Source organism: Culex quinquefasciatus, chromosome 2, assembly GCF_015732765.1.
Source record: "Culex quinquefasciatus strain JHB chromosome 2, VPISU_Cqui_1.0_pri_paternal, whole genome shotgun sequence".
In the NCBI taxonomy this organism is placed as follows: Eukaryota; Metazoa; Arthropoda; class Insecta; order Diptera; family Culicidae; genus Culex; species Culex quinquefasciatus.
Genome location: NC_051862.1, coordinates 76,441,442 through 76,460,191, shown reverse-complemented (window position 1 = coordinate 76,460,191; position 18,750 = coordinate 76,441,442). Strand labels below are relative to the sequence as shown.

General features: G+C 33.6%; 1 protein-coding gene and 1 non-coding gene across 2 annotated transcripts in view; one reads left to right on the top strand and one right to left on the bottom strand.

The window, feature by feature from the left end:
• LOC6036749 (Krueppel-like factor 5) overlaps nucleotides 1-18,750 on the bottom strand; it is a 99,159-nt gene that overhangs the window by 65,721 nt on the left and 14,688 nt on the right. The window lies entirely within an intron of this gene.
• Trnan-guu lies at nucleotides 12,983-13,056 on the top strand. Its single transcript has one exon. It is a non-coding gene; the product is annotated as a tRNA-Asn (tRNA).

Sequence of the window (18,750 nt, the reverse complement as noted above, 5' to 3'; positions counted from 1 at the left end):
GCTATCTTTGAAAAATAAGCTAGCAGTTTACAAACAAATAATTTACCCCGTTATTGAGTATGCAGTACCTGTTTGGGAGTGTTGCGCTAGAACTCATAAATTGAAGCTCCAGCGTGTCCAAAACAAGGTACTCAAAATGGTTTTGAATGTTCCTGGCTGGACAAGATCAAGTGAGGTTCATGAATTAGCAGAAGTAAAAATGTTGGATCAGAAGATTCAAGAGAAATGTTTGAAATTCAGGGAAAAATGTGCTATTTCTGAATACCCCTTGATTCAAGGATTGGTTTAGTTTATTGTAAGTTTAAGTTAGTTTTAGGTTAGGTTATGTTTTCTTAATTTTTTTTTCCTCATTGTACCTAGTGTTACAAAAATGATAAATCATATACTTTTAAAGTTAAGAAAATGAACAGTGTTTAAATCACGAAAAGCAAACTAAAGCTGAAGAGCTACAGCTGACCACTTATTATGTAAACCAAATGTAATTATTATAAGAAAGATTCAATAAAGTATATTTAATTCAAAAAAAAAAAAAAAAAACAGCCCTGCCAAATTTGAGCAGGATCGGAGAGGATAATTTTCAAATGCTGTTCCGCTTCAGATGGATTGACCCATATATAAAAAAGATTTTTTCATTGAGCCTGTTTTTTAAAGTCTTGATCATAACCTAAAACTTTGCCGAAGACCTTACTAACCCCGAGCAAGGCGCGGGTAATTGGCTCATCCACTAACCCTAGACCCGAAAGATCCTTTGTAATTATTATAAGGCTGGCAAAATTTTAATTTAAAGTTTTTGTCATCCAACCCCTTCTCCCCCCCCCCCCTTCAAAGTTGGCCTAAAAAATCAGGGGGCAAAAAAATATAAAAAGAAAACTTCAAAATTTCAATGAAAATTCAAGTGCAATCAGCAGAAATTGATTTCAAATGCATTTTTGATAACTAATGATTGCAAAACAACTGAACTAGTGTAAAATGCATTCTAGAACACTTTTTGCAATGTTAAAACTATTGATTGTTATTCCAGCCTTATTAGGCCGTTGCAAATATTTTTCAAAATAGGTCCGATAAACAAATATTTTTTTCAAAAAACATCAAAATTTCAATGGAAATAGAAGAAGTGAGAACAATCTAAAATGCCTTTTTTCTGCATTGATAATCATATTTAGCATGTTTGGGCTCGTTTTGGCAATATTTTGAACTTGTATAACATTCAATTACTTTTTTTTTCGCAAAAATAAAATTTTCGTCAATACTTAGACATTTTGGAAAGTTTTGTGCCATAATTGTTTGCAGTATTTTTTGAAATTTTCATATGTATAAAGCACTTCCATATGGAAGTTAAAGAAAAAAGAATAAAAGTGCTTCACTTTGGCTCAAAATTGGACTGGAGGAGATTTTTTTTGCCATTAGGGTGGTATACGCCGTGTTAGGGTTATCCAAAAAGAAAAAAAATAAATTTTCGTCGATTTTCACAAAAACCACTTTTTAAAAAATCATAATTTTTATCCATTTTAACTGATTTTAGCTGTAATGGGCGCGAATGAAAGATAATAAGTTTGACATTCAAGAAAACATAGTTTGGAGATTCAAAAATTGTAGTTGCATATTTCAATTACGAAAATTTCGATATTCAAACATGTATAAGTCATCGCTAATTTTTTTGAGTTATGGCAGTTTTAGTGAAAAAGTTGATTTTTCCCGTTTTCGTCATTTTTTAAACGCATATAATTTCATTTGATGTTTTTATCTCAACAAAATCAAGATACAAAAAAAACCATCTCGTCTAGCTCAAGACACCTTTCAAGTAGTCAAGCTACTTGAAGCTTCCCTCAAGACACGACTATATGGACCACCTTCACCACCCGCAGCAGCGGCCGGGATCCAAGAAAAAAAGGTTGAAAAAGCTCACTTACGCCAAGCAATTGCTCAAGTGGCCCCCTCTGAAAAGCAATAAAAGCTCGCGAGTGTTCTATTTTGCCCAGACCATGCCTTGCGTAAGTGTAATTTAAATTTTATTCAGATTTATTATTGTACCGTGTCCCCTGGGTTTGGGAAGTTTTGCTCCAAGGTTCCAAGGCTTTCGGCACTCGTGTGGTCTAGGGAAGGCACAGACACGATGATCGATGCCGTTGGCCTTGGGAGTCAAAGCTCGAGTGGGCTCTAAATGGTCAAGTAGGGTGTCTGTCCGGCGGACGAAAATCGGGTTGAAGTACCGTCGTCGTCGTCGCGAAGGCTCGTGCCCAGAATGCCCTCCATTCTTCACCGTTGATCTTAATCTCCGGTCGTCGTAGAACAATGCCGGGGATTGTTTTGCTGGATACTGATCTATGAGTTATGATTCGGGCCATGCTTTATGGTAGCGAGAGCAATTATTCACCGCGGTTTGTTTACATTTGTGCAATTTGTAACGTATGGGTTTATTCAAATGTTTGTAGATTTGTTTGGAAACAAACGCCATGTGTCAGCCAGCGGAGTTGGGCTTGGGGTCAATTCAATGGGAAAGGTGAGTAATGCAATTTGTTTAGCTCTTGTTTTAGGGCAGTTTGTTGAACGTAGATCAACTCAAAAGTGGAATGTTTATCCAGCTGACAATCACGTCATTTTGAATTATTTGTTCTATTTATAATGATTTTTGATAGAACCTATGAGAACCAAAATGTCTGAATTTAGGCTAAAAATAATGTTTTGTGTATTTTTTATTCAGTGGATGTTTGAAAAAAGTTTCCAATTATTCCAATTAGTTTCCAAAGCTAACAGTTTTAATTTTCCAAAATATTATTCTTATCATAATCACAAGAAAAACATTTGCCAACCCCACCTGAAAGCGTGAAATTTTCTACTTGTCAATGGAGTCAACCTGATTTCTCGTCAACGCAGTACTTTTTACAGCTATATTTAGACGGCTAATAAAATCACCTTCTCCAGATGCGGCTTTACAGACCACGGCGAGAAAAAAAAACTTGAATTACAGCCCAGCGAAAATGGCAACTATTTCAATCATCATTTGTTACGAGTTCATTTTCTTAACCAGTTGAGTTGTAGTGAAAAAAAAAAAAATCAAACAGCTAACACCAAAGTACCTACACTTCTTGTAAGCAGTGTCCACTTCAGGTCTGGGGCCTGCGTATGTTCTGCTAAATTTATTCATACAACAATTTCTCTTCGACCAATCAGTTCAGCATTTCTTCTTGGATTGGGGTCTCTGTTGGCTGCAGTCATTCCGGGGAAGGGGGGGAGGCAGACTGACAAAACGCATAATTTCCACGAAAGGAGAGAAAAAGTTGCACCTTTTTTCCTCCCGTCATCACCAGCCATCACTTTCTGTAGGAAAAAAGAAGGCCCAGGCCTCCAAAGAGAAGGGTCCACACCTCTTCAAGCGCTGAGGACAGGTACACGCCGCACGGTCAGCAGGTTGTGTTTCTGATTATAATTACTCTTTCTGCACCGGCAAGCTGACGAATGCTAACTCTAGTAATGATGATTATTTCTAAACTCAGTTGTGCTAGAAAAGGTTGGTTGAGGGAAATTTAATGTTGGAAAACATATGAACTCGTTAAAATTTAAATTCGATGTTTAACAAACTAGAAATTTAAAGAAAAAAATCTAATTCACTCATTTATCAAAGAGTTCAAATTCTTAATATTTTTGTTAGCCTTGGAAATCACACTTTGAGACTAAAAAGATTCTTTCTGAAAAAGTTGTTGTATCCTTAACAGAGCAAGAAACTCGGTTCGACATCTTGGGTTTTTTTTGCGTTAGCAATTTATGAAAAAAATGGAAAGCGTTGTAAAATATGATACGTCATATCACAGTTTTATTGAAAAAAAAAAATCAGAAATTTTACTTTCAGCATGTTTTTATATTTTGAAAAACATTTTGTTTAATTCTCTTCGATTTTGAATTTGGAATTTTCTTGATTTGTATAATATTTTTGGAAAGACTATGTTACATAATATAATAATGACACAAATGGTAGTTTGTTTCATTGAGTAACAATGCCTTTTTTTAATGGAAATGTATTTTAAAAAGTCTGATAATTAAATAAAATAAAATTTATGCAAGCCAAAATGGTTATGTTTTGGTCATATTGTTAATTCTACATGAGTTCTACCAACACTCATGAAATCGGAAATTGCCCGACCCCTCTTCAATGTGCGTGAAACTTTGTCCCAAAAGGTGATTTTGGTCCCAGATCACGAACCCATTTTTCGTAAAAGGCAGCCTTGACTAATTAAAAAAATATTTGAATTGAATATAGGGTAATTCTCTACCAACTCACACGAAATCGGGAAAAGTTGCCCCGGCCCCCATCGATTTGTGTGAAACTTTGTCCTAAGGGGTAACTTTTGTCCCTGGTCCGTTTTTTAATATCTCGTCTTTTGATACGACCCCTTTCATTTTTGAGCATGGCAAAAAAGAGGTGTTTTTCGATAATTTACAGCCTGAAACGGTGATGAGATAGAAATTTGGTGTCAAAAGGACTTTTATGTAAAATTAGACGCCCGATATGATGGCGTACTCAGAATTCCAAAAAACGTATTTTTCATCGAAAAAACACTAAAAAAGTTTTTAAAACTCTGCCATTTTCCGTTACTCAACTGTAAACATTTTTGGAACATGTCATTTTATTGGAAATTTAATGTTATTTTCGAATCTGCATTGACCCAGAAAGGTCATTTTTTTCTTTTTGAACAAAATTTTTCATTTTGAAATTTCGTGTTTTTTCTAACTTTGCAGGGTTATTTTTTAGAGTGCTACAATGTTCTACAAAGTTGTAGAGCAGACAATAAGGGGTTTGCTTGTAACCATCACGAGTTATCGTGATTCTACGAAAAAAAGTTTTGAAAAAGTTACATTTTGCGTTTCTCCATGACCATGAACGGGCATGAATAACGATGACCATCTTTTTCAAAACTTTTTTTCGTAAAATCGCGATAACTCGTGATGTTTACGAGCAAATCCCTTATGTTTATACACACATGCCTCGGTTTTGTACTGCCACGGGTTTGATTCGTTCAGCTGCCTCGGTTAAGCACGGACCAGTGCTTAACTTAAGCACAGAGCTTATGGGTTTTTGGCTATATGGGAGACATTGGCTTTAATCGTATGAGAAATCATGCAAAAATCAAAACAATATAGTGTTTTGGAATCGGGATAGTGTCGTTTTTTCCTGTATTTAGAAAATACGTTTTTTCCTGTATTAAGAAAATGCAATGTTTCTCGAAAAAATACACAAAATTATTGTTATTGCAATATGGGTATCAAAGGAATGGAAGTTTTTCATAACTTGGTATGTAAAATATTTTTTTTGAAAAAACTCCGAATTTTCTCAAAACTACGTATTGTCGAAAAAAAAATACTCAAAATGTCAGTTTTTACAATTTGGGTATCAAACGATCGGGATTTCTTTATACATGTTGAATGTAATAACAACATTTTTTTGAAAATACTAAAAATTTTCACAAAAGTATTTTTTTTTGAAAAAATACTCCAAATTTCAGTTTTTACAGTATGTGTAGCAAACGATCGGAATTTTTTCATGTAATGTAATGAAATGACAACAATTTTCGGAAATACTCAAAATTTTCACAAAACTACATATTTTCGAAAAAATACTATAAATTTCAGTTTTTACAATATGGATACCAATAGATCGGGTTTTTTTTTCATACATTTCAAATGTTATAACAACATGTTTTTAAAATACTCAACATTTTCACAAAATTACTTACAAATGTATGAAAAAATCCCGATCGATCGTAAAAACTTAAATTTTAAAAACTTAAAATTCGAGTATTTTCAATTTTTTAATAACTTTCTAAATGTATGAAAAAATCCCGATCGCTTGATACCCATATTGTAAAACATAAATCTTGAGTATTTTTTTTTTGAAAATTCGTAGTTTTGTGAAAATTTTGAGTAATTTCTAAAATTGTTGTTACTACACTCGAAATGTATGAAAAAATCCTGATCGTTTGATACCCACATTGTAAAAATGGAAATTTAGGATATTTATTTCTAAATTATGTAATTTTGTGATTTTTTTTATTATTTAAAAAAAAATGTTTTTATTACATTCGAAATGTATGAAAAAATCCTGATCGTTTGACACCCATATTGTAAAAACTAAAATTTTGAGTATTTTTTTCGAAAATGCGTAGTTTTGTGAAAATTTTGAGTGTTTTCAAAAAACATATTTAACATTCGAAATGTATTAAAAAACTGATAATTTGATACTCATATTACAATAAGAATATATTTTTGGTGTATTAGAGAGAAAAACTAAATACGTTAGTTTTATAGAAAACCTAGATGTTTGGGTATCAACAGAGCGGAAATTCTATGCCCTTCCCGATGACATATAGGATGAATAGTGGACCGTTTTGGATGCCAGCGGATTTTCCGACGACGTAATGTCGGGTTGGCATGAAATTCCAACGAAAAATCAATTCTATTGATACAAAGACCACCAAAACGATATTAAATCCACTCCAAAATGTTTATTTAGAAATTCTTTGGTAATAGAAATTACAAGTTTGCAAAATTAAGATTGGATAAGTACTATATAACTTCCAGAGTTATATGAACTTTTATACTAAGTATAGTTAGTAAACTTTATATTCAATACAAATTATTCTTTCAATCAATCAAGGCTGGCTATTTGGAGTTGGGACACTGGATTGATGGTGATCTGTCAACAAATAACTGTATTTATTAGGGTGGGTACGTTTTTCAAAAAGTTCTCGGATTAAGTTTTAGTATGGTTCCCCTTGTAGGGCATGCCCATAGGGACTTTCATGCCAAATATCAGCTCATTTGGTTGTAAACTGGCTGCGCGCATCGAGGTTAAAGTTTACATGGGAATTACTATGGGAAATTTGAACTTTTTGTTCAAACGCTCCTACAGGCCTGGAAAAATCACGCGCCAACTTCTGGTATGGTCAGGCCTAAGGGGAATGGTCTGGAGAACACTTTTCCCGAAGAGAGCATATGGATTCGTTGTCCCTAGACCTGGCGCATCGACAAAACATCCGATGTCTCCGGAATCAACGGTTTTCCCTCAAAAAGCATCAAATTTTCCTTAGCATGCTATAAAAGTTTGATGAACACCGCGACGCCATATGTCAGACAGCTACCACGTGGGTGAGAAACGGCTGGAATATTTAATTGAAAACCTTTTTTTTAACTACAAAATGATCATTTCCAGTAATCCTGATATTATTTAGTCGAATTCAGAATCTTTGCATAGCGAATTTGTATTTTTTTGCAAATATTTCAACCACGTGGTAGCTGCCTGACATATGGCGTCGCGGTGTTTATCGAGCTTTCATAGCATGCTAAGGAAAATTTGATGCTTTTTGAGGGAAAACCGTTGATTCCGGAGACATCGGATGTTTTGTCGATGCGCCAGGTCTAGGGACAACGAATCCATATGCTCTCTTAGGGAAAAGTGTTCTCCAGACCATTCCCCATAGGCCTGACCATACCAGAAGTTGGCGCGTGATTTTTCCAGGCCTGTAGGAGCGTTTGAACAAAAAGTTCAAATTTCCCATAGTAATTCCCATGTAAACTTTAACCCTGATGCGCGCAGCCAGTTTACAACCAAATGAGCTGATATTTGGCATGAAAGTCCCTATGGGCATGCCCTACAAGGGGAACCATACTAAAACTTGATCCGAGAACTTTTTGAAAAAACGTACCCACCCTAGTATTTATGTTAATTTTTCGAAAGATGTACACACTTTTTGCACCTTTTTTATTTTTGTAATAGTATTTGTTTTATTACTTTTGTAGAAATCATCTTTTCATAAGCTATTTTTAGCAAAATGTTCGGCATGAAATTCTGAACAAAACGTAATGCTAGGTTTCTATCAAACTGTAAATTGTTTACATGTTCCATCACAAAATGTGCAAAGTGCCCAAGGTGTGTAAATACTTTTTTTACATACTGTATGTGCCAATTTTAAGCAGAATTGGTTAAAGTTAGGGAACGCTATAGATCGTTAAAGTTGATGTTAAAAATAATCTTTTCATACACAAACGTCTTCGTTAAATTGCTAATAACTTTCCAGGAACAACTTAGATTGTTTTGCACTCTTCGAAAAAATTGCAGAGTGTTTAAATTTTTCCAGGTTTTCCAAGGTTGTTTGTATAAATTAAATAGTTAGTGGTAGTTGTATGCTACCCTCACCTAAAAAATTATAAGATAATGTAGTATGATAATTTATAAGTCACTGAGTGTACCAGAAGTTCCTCCTAGGGCAATATCCCTTGGCTCCTCTCATTCGTTGCAAAAACACTCGAGCTGCTGATTTCATCAAATCAACACCGTAGATGATTCCGGGATTGCCCGAAGAAATGTTTCCCGATCGCTTAACGGACACCGTTCGAGATCCGAGGGTGCATCCCTCAATGAAGCTCGAGGTGGTGGTCTGGTCAATGGACCGAGTATCGTAGTGACGTCGCAGCGCAAAAAGCAACAATTTTCCAGCAATCCGTCAAGTGAGGCAGCAAAACAAACACACCATTGACGAGAGTGAGGATCTTTGAGCGATGATGGTGCTTTGCGAGCAAAACGAGCGCGCTTCTGGCCATACTCGAACTTGAACAGGTGTGGCAAGTGGATTGAATATTCAACTGCGCGGTGCCCTTACCTACAATGTGGAACCTAGTTGCAAACTGTTTGGGGCACTTGAGCAGTAGCAGCAACAATATAACTACTGTGTGGCGAAATTGAGATATATCTTGCTTTTTGGAAAAAAGCTCAAGTAATGGTTGATTGATAGTTCAAGGTCGTTGATAAATAGACGAATTGAGTGTGGAGGCCGGTTTCTTTTCCAACAACTCCGACTTCCATGCAAACTTTGGCATCAGAAGATTAAGCGACTTCAACTCCAAATTCAGTTCTCCAGAAAGACTTAACTTGACTTATTAGGACTTTTAATCCAAGTACAACAACGAATAAAGTTGTAGAAAATTCTTCAAAAAGTTCTTCAAAAAGAGTAGATTTCACCGACTCCGACTTAGCTGCACTGCTTTTTATGTAGACTCCAAGATCTGTATTCCAGGACACTTTGGAGGACCCAGACGATCCCAAAAGTGATCCACATAGCTCATAGTGTTTCCAAAGGGTTCTAGGGACATCACTGAATATAAACCATGATCGGAAACTTGGTACAATCGTGTTGTTACGGAGGTATACTTCAAGATCTGTATTCCAAGACACTTTGGAGGACCCAGAACATCCCAAAAGTGATCCACATAGCTCATAGTGTTTCCAACGGGTCCCAGGGACACCACTGAATATGAACCATAATCGGAAACTTGGTAGAATCTTGTTGTTACGGTGGTAGACTCCAAGATCTGTATTCTAGGACACTTTGGAGGACCCAGACCATCCCAAAAGTGATCCACATAGCTCATAGTGTTGCCAAAGGGTCCCAGGGACATCACTGAATATGAACCATAATCGGAAACTTGGTAGAATCGTGTTGTTACGGCGGTAGACTCCAAGATCTATATTCCAGGACACTTTGGAGGACCCAGAACATCCCAAAAGTGATCCACATAGCTCCGAGTGTTGCCAAAGGGTCCCAGGGACATCACTGAATATGAACCATAATCGGAAACTTGGTAGAATCGTGTTGTTACGGCGGTAGACTCCAAGATCTGTATTCTAGGACACTTTGGAGGACCCAGAACATCCCAAAAGTGATCCACCTAGCTCATAGTGTTGCCAAAGGGTCCCAGGGACATCACTGCATATGAACTATGATCGGAAACTTGGTACCATCGTGTTGTTACGGCGGTAGACTCCAAGATCTGTATTCTAGGACACTTTGGAGGACCCAGAACATCCCAAAAGAGATCCACATAGCTCATAGTGTTGCCAAAGGGTCCCAGGGACATCACTGCATATGAACCATGATCGGAAACTTGGTACCATCGTGTTGTTACGGAGGTATACTTCAAGATCTGTATTCCAGGACACTTTGGAGGACCCAGAACATCCTAAAAGTGATCCACATAGCTCATATTGTTGCCAAAGGGTCCCAGGGACATTACTGAATATGAACCATAATCGGAATCTTGGTAGAATCGTGTTGTTACGGCGGTAGACTCCAAGATCTATATTCCAGGACACTTTGGAGGACCCAGAACGTCCAATAATGAAATGTAACTTTTTTTTGTCTGTTTCTGTTTACTCATGGAAAAAATGAACTACTGGTACCAAAATTGTAGATTAACACAGCTCAGAAAAATTCAGGCCTGAAAGGGTTAAAAAAGGATAAGAAGTCGGACAACTTGTTTGATGACCCCGACTCTTACTTCTGCTCTCCAATTAGACCCGGCTCGGCCAACTCCGACTTCGACTCTAACAATAACATTAATGCTAACATGTTGAAAATCAGACGACTCCAACTCTTCATCTGCCTATGATTCCAATTTCATGAATGTTTATCTGTTTTAGCGAATCGATTGTGATTATAACAAAAAGGATTTACTAGTTGATCTTCAAATATATAATAATGAGATAGCTTAATCATTTCATTAATCAGCTAAAATAATATTTAGTATTGAAAGTTGCTCAGTGTCATTATGTGGATATTTCTAGATTTGATTGAATCTCCCAAATGTAACATAAAAATTAATTACTTTAGCAAAAAATTGACTTAATTAATAAATATAAGTTAGCTCAATCCAAACCCTGAATTCAATTAGCTTGCAATCGCCATACCTCAATCAACCCCTTTAACTAAACTAACCCAACTCATAATTGCTGCTTTTACCTGCAATTTCGCACCTGATCTCGTTTGACCCTGCCCCGTTTTCCCCACACCTCCTCCCTCAACACCTTCTCAACGCTACTGTTCATAATCATTACAATCCCCAATCTCAATCTGCGTGGCCAATCAAGAAGTGGGGGCCTCAATTAACTGCATCTCGGTGTCAAATGGAACCGTCGGCAGCTATGAAGCCCAAGGAAGCTGTAGAGAGAGAGAGAGCAAAAAAAAAAATCCTCCGACTATCCCCCCATCACATGCAATTCACTCTAACCTCCAATCAATCAGTTTGATCGATCTGGAAGCCAATCGCTCGACGGCGGCGGCACCGATTGGCAAGTGGCCACAAGATCTCGACCTGCCAAGGGAAATAAAAACAGGGAGTCGCAAAATAATGATAGACTACCGACCCAAGCCCGCTGGCCGCTGGCTAGGCAAGTTGGGACACGGTGCGATGCGATCGGTTTAGCTGATTATTACCAATTTAAGCTCCCTCTCCAATTGCTGAAGGTACTCTCTTCAACCTTTATAAGCTTCTTGGGTAACTTTTGGTTGGGATGGTCAGGGGTTTAAAAAAAATCATTATAATTAAAAACCTTAGCAAATTGATGACCTCTTGAGAAGGTTACAGAGCTCAACTCAAGACATTATCAAACATTTGTCAAGTCCAGCCGTTTCAGGGCAAAAACAGTAGAGGTTGGTCTTCTATATCATCGTTAAACAATCTGTGACTAAAACCATCTTTGACACTTTCCTTGAAGTTTTGGCTAGTATCGGATGGGAAGGTGCTGTGACTGATCACCGTAAAATGGTTTATCTTATGATTGAGAAATGCTAACGCGTGTTCGAGGCTTTCCGGGAAAATTACCACTCACATATTCACTCGCTTACTCATTTACCAATTCACTCACTCAATCATCCACTCATTTTTTCGTTTTCTCACTCACTTACTCTATTATTCACTCACTCAGTAGCTCACTCGATCACCCACTCTCTCGCTCGCACACTCGTTTGCTCACTCTCTCTTTTACTCACTGACTCATTCACTAACTCATTTACTTACTCACTCAATCGCTTAGTTACTTGCTCAATGGCTGACCTTAACTTGTCAACAAACTCACTCAATCATTTGCTTACTTACGCAATTAATCATTTTCACTAATGCTTTCAATAACTCACTTGCCTACTAACTCACTCACCAACTCGCTAACTCATTTACATAACGGATTCGTCATTTTTTTTTTGTTTTTCGAATGTTTATCATGATGTTTACTAATTCGAATGGCGTCAAAACCGAAAGCTGGGGTCAAACTGACATTTAAATCCCATTGTTTGATGATTTCCGAGCACGTGGTTTGATGCTTTTGACAGCTGTCAGTCGTTCCAATTAGTGAATTTGGATTCTCTAATTCGAACTCTATTCCATCCGAATTAGTGAATCTGCTTTATACTTGTTCACTGACTCACGGACTCATTCACTGATTCACTCACTCACTCATTTAGTAACTCACCGAACCACTCTCTGACTTTCTCACTCGATAAATTATTCACTTTTTCACTATCTTGCTCAAGGATCGCTCACTCAAATTTCGATGGAAAGGATTTGAACTAGTTTAAATAGATGTTCAGGAATATTAAATATGCACAAAAATGACATTTAACTCTGCTAATTGCAATTCCAATCCCTTAATGTATTCATAAAACGCTCCCACCTGCTTTCCTTCTTGCAAATGCACTCTAAAACCTACGCAAAACGCGTTTGCAGAATTAGCCCAATGAGCCATAAACTACTCAGCATGGGGTTAATTTGCATTTTCCATCGCATGCGTCAATTAATATCAATAACATTTTTAGATGTTTTTAATTAGGTAGTTTGCTGCAGCAGTATCTCAAATTGATCGGCGGTACCAGGCCCCCTTGAAGAGATATTACACTGCATACTCCACACCTCAACACACGTGGTACAAGCACTCGTTTCAACGTTTTATGATCTCCCTTCCTCACGGTGAAGTGTGTTGTTCTAAGTTCCTTACAGATAAGCCGGCGCACTGTTGGCGGCTAATAAAAATTAAAGCAAAATTGCTTACCGCATAGGTGGGAACATCAATGGGTAATAAAAATAAATTTGAAGTGGGTTCGATCATCGTCGCAAATGTGTGCTAATTAATCTGATTTGTGCTAGTTACTGCTTCTATCAAGACGCCTTCGTGGCGCAATCGGTTAGCGCGTTCGGCTGTTAACCGAAAGGTTGGTGGTTCGAGTCCACCCGGGGGCGTGTTTCTTTTTTGGTATTTTAGATAGGTTTTATCATTTTATCATTTTATCATTTTATCATTTTATCATTTTATCATTTTATCATTTTATCATTTTATCATTTTATCATTTTATCATTTTATCATTTTATCATTTTATCATTTTATCATTTTATCATTTTATCATTTTATCATTTTATCATTTTATCATTTTATCATTTTATCATTTTATCATTTTATCATTTTATCATTTTATCATTTTATCATTTTATCATTTTATCATTTTATCATTTTATCATTTTATCATTTTATCATTTTATCATTTTATCATTTTATCATTTTATCATTTTATCATTTTATCATTTTATCATTTTATCATTTTATCATTTTATCATTTTATCATTTTATCATTTTATCATTTTATCATTTTATCATTTTATCATTTTATCATTTTATCATTTTATCATTTTATCATTTTATCATTTTATCATTTTATCATTTTATCATTTTATCATTTTATCATTTTATCATTTTATCATTTTATCATTTTATCATTTTATCATTTTATCATTTTATCATTTTATCATTTTATCATTTTATCATTTTATCATTTTATCATTTTATCATTTTATCATTTTATCATTTTATCATTTTATCATTTTATCATTTTATCATTTTATCATTTTATCATTTTATCATTTTATCATTTTATCATTTTATCATTTTATCATTTTATCATTTTATCATTTTATCATTTTATCATTTTATCATTTTATCATTTTATCATTTTATCATTTTATCATTTTATCATTTTATCATTTTATCATTTTATCATTTTATCATTTTATCATTTTATCATTTTATCATTTTATCATTTTATCATTTTATCATTTTATCATTTTATCATTTTATCATTTTATCATTTTATCATTTTATCATTTTATCATTTTATCATTTTATCATTTTATCATTTTATCATTTTATCATTTTATCATTTTATCATTTTATCATTTTATCATTTTATCATTTTATCATTTTATCATTTTATCATTTTATCATTTTATCATTTTATCATTTTATCATTTTATCATTTTATCATTTTATCATTTTATCATTTTATCATTTTATCTTTTTATCATTTTATCATTTTATGATTTTATCATTTATAATTTTATCATTTTATCATGTTATCATGTTATCATGTTATCATTTTATCATTTTATCATTTTATCATTTTATCATTTTATCATTTTATCATTTTATCATTTTATCATTTTATCATTTTATCATTTTATCATTTTATCATTTTATCATTTTATCATTTTATCATTTTATCATTTTATCATTTTATCATTTTATCATTTTATCATTTTATCATTTTATTATTTTATCATTTTATCATTTTATCATTTTATCATTTTATCATTTTATCATTTTATCATTTTATCATTTTATCATTTTATCATTTTATCATTTTATCATTTTATCATTTTATCATTTTATCATTTTATCATTTTATCATTTTATCATTTTATCATTTTATCATTTTATCATTTTATCATTTTATCATTTTATCATTTTATCATTTTATCATTTTATCATTTTATCATTTTATCATTTTATCATTTTATCATTTTATCATTTTATCATTTTATCATTTTATCATTTTATCATTTTATCATTTTATCATTTTATCATTTTATCATTTTATCATTTTATCATTTTATCATTTTATCTTTTTATCTTTTTATCATTTTATCATTTTATGATTTTATCATTTATAATTTTATCATTTTATCATTTTATCATGTTATCATGTTATCATGTTATCATTTTATCATTTTATCATTTTATCATTTTATCATTTTATCATTTTATCATTTTATCATTTTATCATTTTATCATTTTATCATTTTATCATTTTATCATTTTATCATTTTATCATTTTATCATTTTATCATTTTATCATTTTATCATTTTATCATTTTATCATTTTATCATTTCATCATTTCATCACGTTTCTACTCGCAATTCAGCACACTTTCGAGAAGTGTGCCCGTCAGACAAAAAAAAATAAATGTTTGTAAACAAGCTGCATCTTAGACGCTTGTCATCGCCTCAGCCGCGACTGGGTCAGCAGCTTATCGGAAACACGCAATCTTTGCAATCTTCACGTTGCACGGCAATCCTACTTGGGGATATTCAGTGGAGATATGGCACTGCAATGGTGCGCATCATCACGTGGAAAACACAGTTATGCTGGGACCTGTCAAGGCTCATAGATCTGGCCACTTGGGATCATGCTGGTTAAATTGCACGGATCTTGTTGACGGATCATGTGCGCGCTAAGTACAAGCCACTAACGAGAGATTGGGAGAGAGAGAGGAAGGTTCAACAAAAAATATCTAGCAATAAAGTGATCGCAAATCAGCGGAACATGTAGCGTTCAAAGGTATATATTACAAAGTAAACGATAAGTAGAAAAGAAAAGTTGTGAGTAGATGATTTTTTAGCTTTATTGTTCAGAAGGTCCTATCAACAAAGAAACCCAAGATGCATAGGTCTTTTTGAAAAAGTTCTCTAGATTTAATAATTAATTGTTACAGCCACTAATTACAGGATCAAGTCTTTGGCAATGATTTAGGTTTACGGAAAACAAACTTTCTCATTTTTATAAATTTAGTTTGTGTAAATATTACTTGAATGTTATTTACCAAAATACTCATTTAACAAATTTTGGAATTTATCGATGTAATTTAGGGGACTACTTAAGAGGCAGTATTTGTAGATTTTGCTCGGCTTGTTCTACTGGTCGTATCGAGGTGCTCGGATTTCGACGAAACTTTCAGCGTTTGTTTGTCTATACATAAGATGAACTCATGCCAAATATGAGCCCTCTACGACGAAGGGAAGTGGGGTAAAACGGGCATTGAAGTTTGAAAACATGAAAAATCATAAAATTGCTTCCATTCGCGTAAAACTTGAGCAATTCCAACTCTCTTAAATGCATTCGAATGGTCTTTTGAAGCACTTTAAAATGTGCTATATACATTTATGATTGGTTTGACTTTTTCTCATAGCTTTTGCAAATTACTGTGAAAAATTGATATTTTTAAAACCTTAACATCTTTTTGCAACAGCCTCCAACACCCATACTCCCGTAGGTCAAAAGATAGGTAATTTCATGGACTATAAGCCTTCGGTAATAAATGTTTGGTCAATCGAAGTTTTTCTCATAGATTTACGATTTTTTCTATAACAATCATTTTAAAGCATTAACTTTTGCCTTGTAGCCCAAGAAGATGGCACTTTTTGAGCTCAATTTTTACATATTCGGAATCCTCGGGAAATTTCACGTAAGTTTGATGTTAAAAAGTTGTAAATTTTATTGAAAAAATGCCATTTAGAATGAGTTCAAATATTTTTCAACAATTTGTTGGATTTAGGGTAAAACAGGTTTTCGCCTACTTGATACAGCATTTGACGTATTGATCACAGTGTTAACCAAATCTAACTTTTTTCAACAATGTTTTATTTAAATATTTTTCAAAGTCAAGTTTACGACTCGAATACTTCAAACCTACGTGAAATTTCTCAAGGATTCCGAATATGTAAAAAATTAGCCCAAATAGTGCCGTCTTCTTGAGCTACAGGGCAAAAACTAACGCTGTAAAATGTTTGTTATAGAAAAATCGTAAATCTATGAGAAAAACTGCAATTGGCCAAAAATTTATTACCGAAGGCTTATAGTCCATGAAATTACCTATCTTTTGACCTACGGGAGTATGGGTGTTGGAGGCTGTTAAGATATTAAGGTTTTAAAAATATCAATTTTTATCAGTAATTTGCAAAAGTGCTTCAAAAGATCTTTCGAATGCATCTAAGAGAGGTTGGAATTGATCAAGTTTTACGCGAATGGGAGCATTTTTTTGATTTTTGATGTTTTTTAGACATCAAACTTCAATGCCCGTTTTACCCCCTTTGTCGTATTTGGCATGAGTTCATCTTATGTATAGACAAACAAACGCTGAAAGTTTCGTCCAAATCGGAGCACCTTGATACGACCTGTTACACACTGGTGAAAAACTAGCTCTTAAGCCATTTTGCGTGCTAATGATTCAGTGCAAAATATGATACTGGAAATCTGATGATTGAAACAACATTAATCAAAGAAAACTGAGAAATTTATTTATGCAAATCAAAAATGACTTAAGACGTTTAGAAACCCATTTTTGAAAAAAAAATGTTGTTGTTTGAAAATTTGTAATATTGTACGCAGCGAAAACATTCCTGCAAAAATATATTTTCTAAATGATAAGAAAAGTTCCTACATTTTTGTGATTCTTCAAGTTAATACGGAGTTATAAAAGGGGGCTGGTCAATTTTCAGCTCTTTACAATCAACATATTTTTTCCTTTTCCTCATCAGTAAATTTTTACGAAAACTATGAAATTCATTCACATTCACCCTTCTTCTTGATAAAAGATAGGCTATAATTTAGGGAAATTAATTAGAAGGATTCACTCTTCTTTTTAATGAGATTTGCAAACATCATTGTTGTTCATTCATTTTGGGTTATGTTCGTTATCAAACTTATAAATCTATATCAAACGAAAATTATAATCAAGAATAAATTTATTCAAGAATTATGAAAAACGCAGAGGTCCTTTATTTTTTTGGTAATAATTAAAGATTTCAAGATATCAATTAATAATCATTGGTCGTAAATTATAAATTTGCAATTCAATTTCAATTAGAGATTTCTCAAAATTTAACTTTTTTGCTCCAGGATGTTATATTTGCAGTCCAGAGATTTGAAGAACCTTTCAACTGAGAATAAGTCATAAGTCTTTACAGGGAGGTAAATATCTGATTTTTTTAATGAGGCCCTTTATATTTTAGTCTATTTGAAAAAAATAACAAAAAAATGTGAGTTCACCTTTAATTTAGACTTTTACGCCTAAAAATAATTAAAGAAGCGACTTGTTTTTTTCTTTCAGTGTATTTTTTTTTTCAGAAAGCCCGTTAAATTTCCTATCATGTTGTTCCTGACCACCTTTTAATACGATGCTACGGGTCCGAGTTAAAGCTATATTTAAATTAAAAAAAATGGTTAATACAGTAAAAATAAAATTATGGTAATATTTCATCTGGGAATGAGTAATGTGTAAACATGTGGAAAATTTACCACTTTTTCGTTGTAATACCACTATTCAACATAAATTGTTGTAATATTACATCATTAAAGAGGTAACAATAAACCTTCCAATTATGTTTACACCATCCAAATTTACACTATTGTTGCTGTGCACTTCATACACGAGTCTGGACTGTATTGAAAATAAAATCCCTATTAATTAAACTTGATTAAACACATTTTAACTAAAATATTGTATGCAAACAAACCATAAAAATTGAAACATAGACCCTACATTCATAGCATAACTCATTCCACCAATAAATAAGAAAATCTATTAGACTTGCCTTTCAATTACGGATTTCAATTGGATGTACCTGGTCTAGTCAACGCATCAATTTACATGTGATTGTTAGTGTTAGTGTTTAAGTGTAAGTGATTCAGTGAAATAAAAAAGTTTATTCTGTGAGTGTTAAAAAAGTGACAGTGATGTTGTTGTTTACAGCAGCAAAATAATGGGCCGACCGCTCGGCGGTGCCCTAGTGATATGGAAGCGTTCTGAACAATGTAATTTTAATCC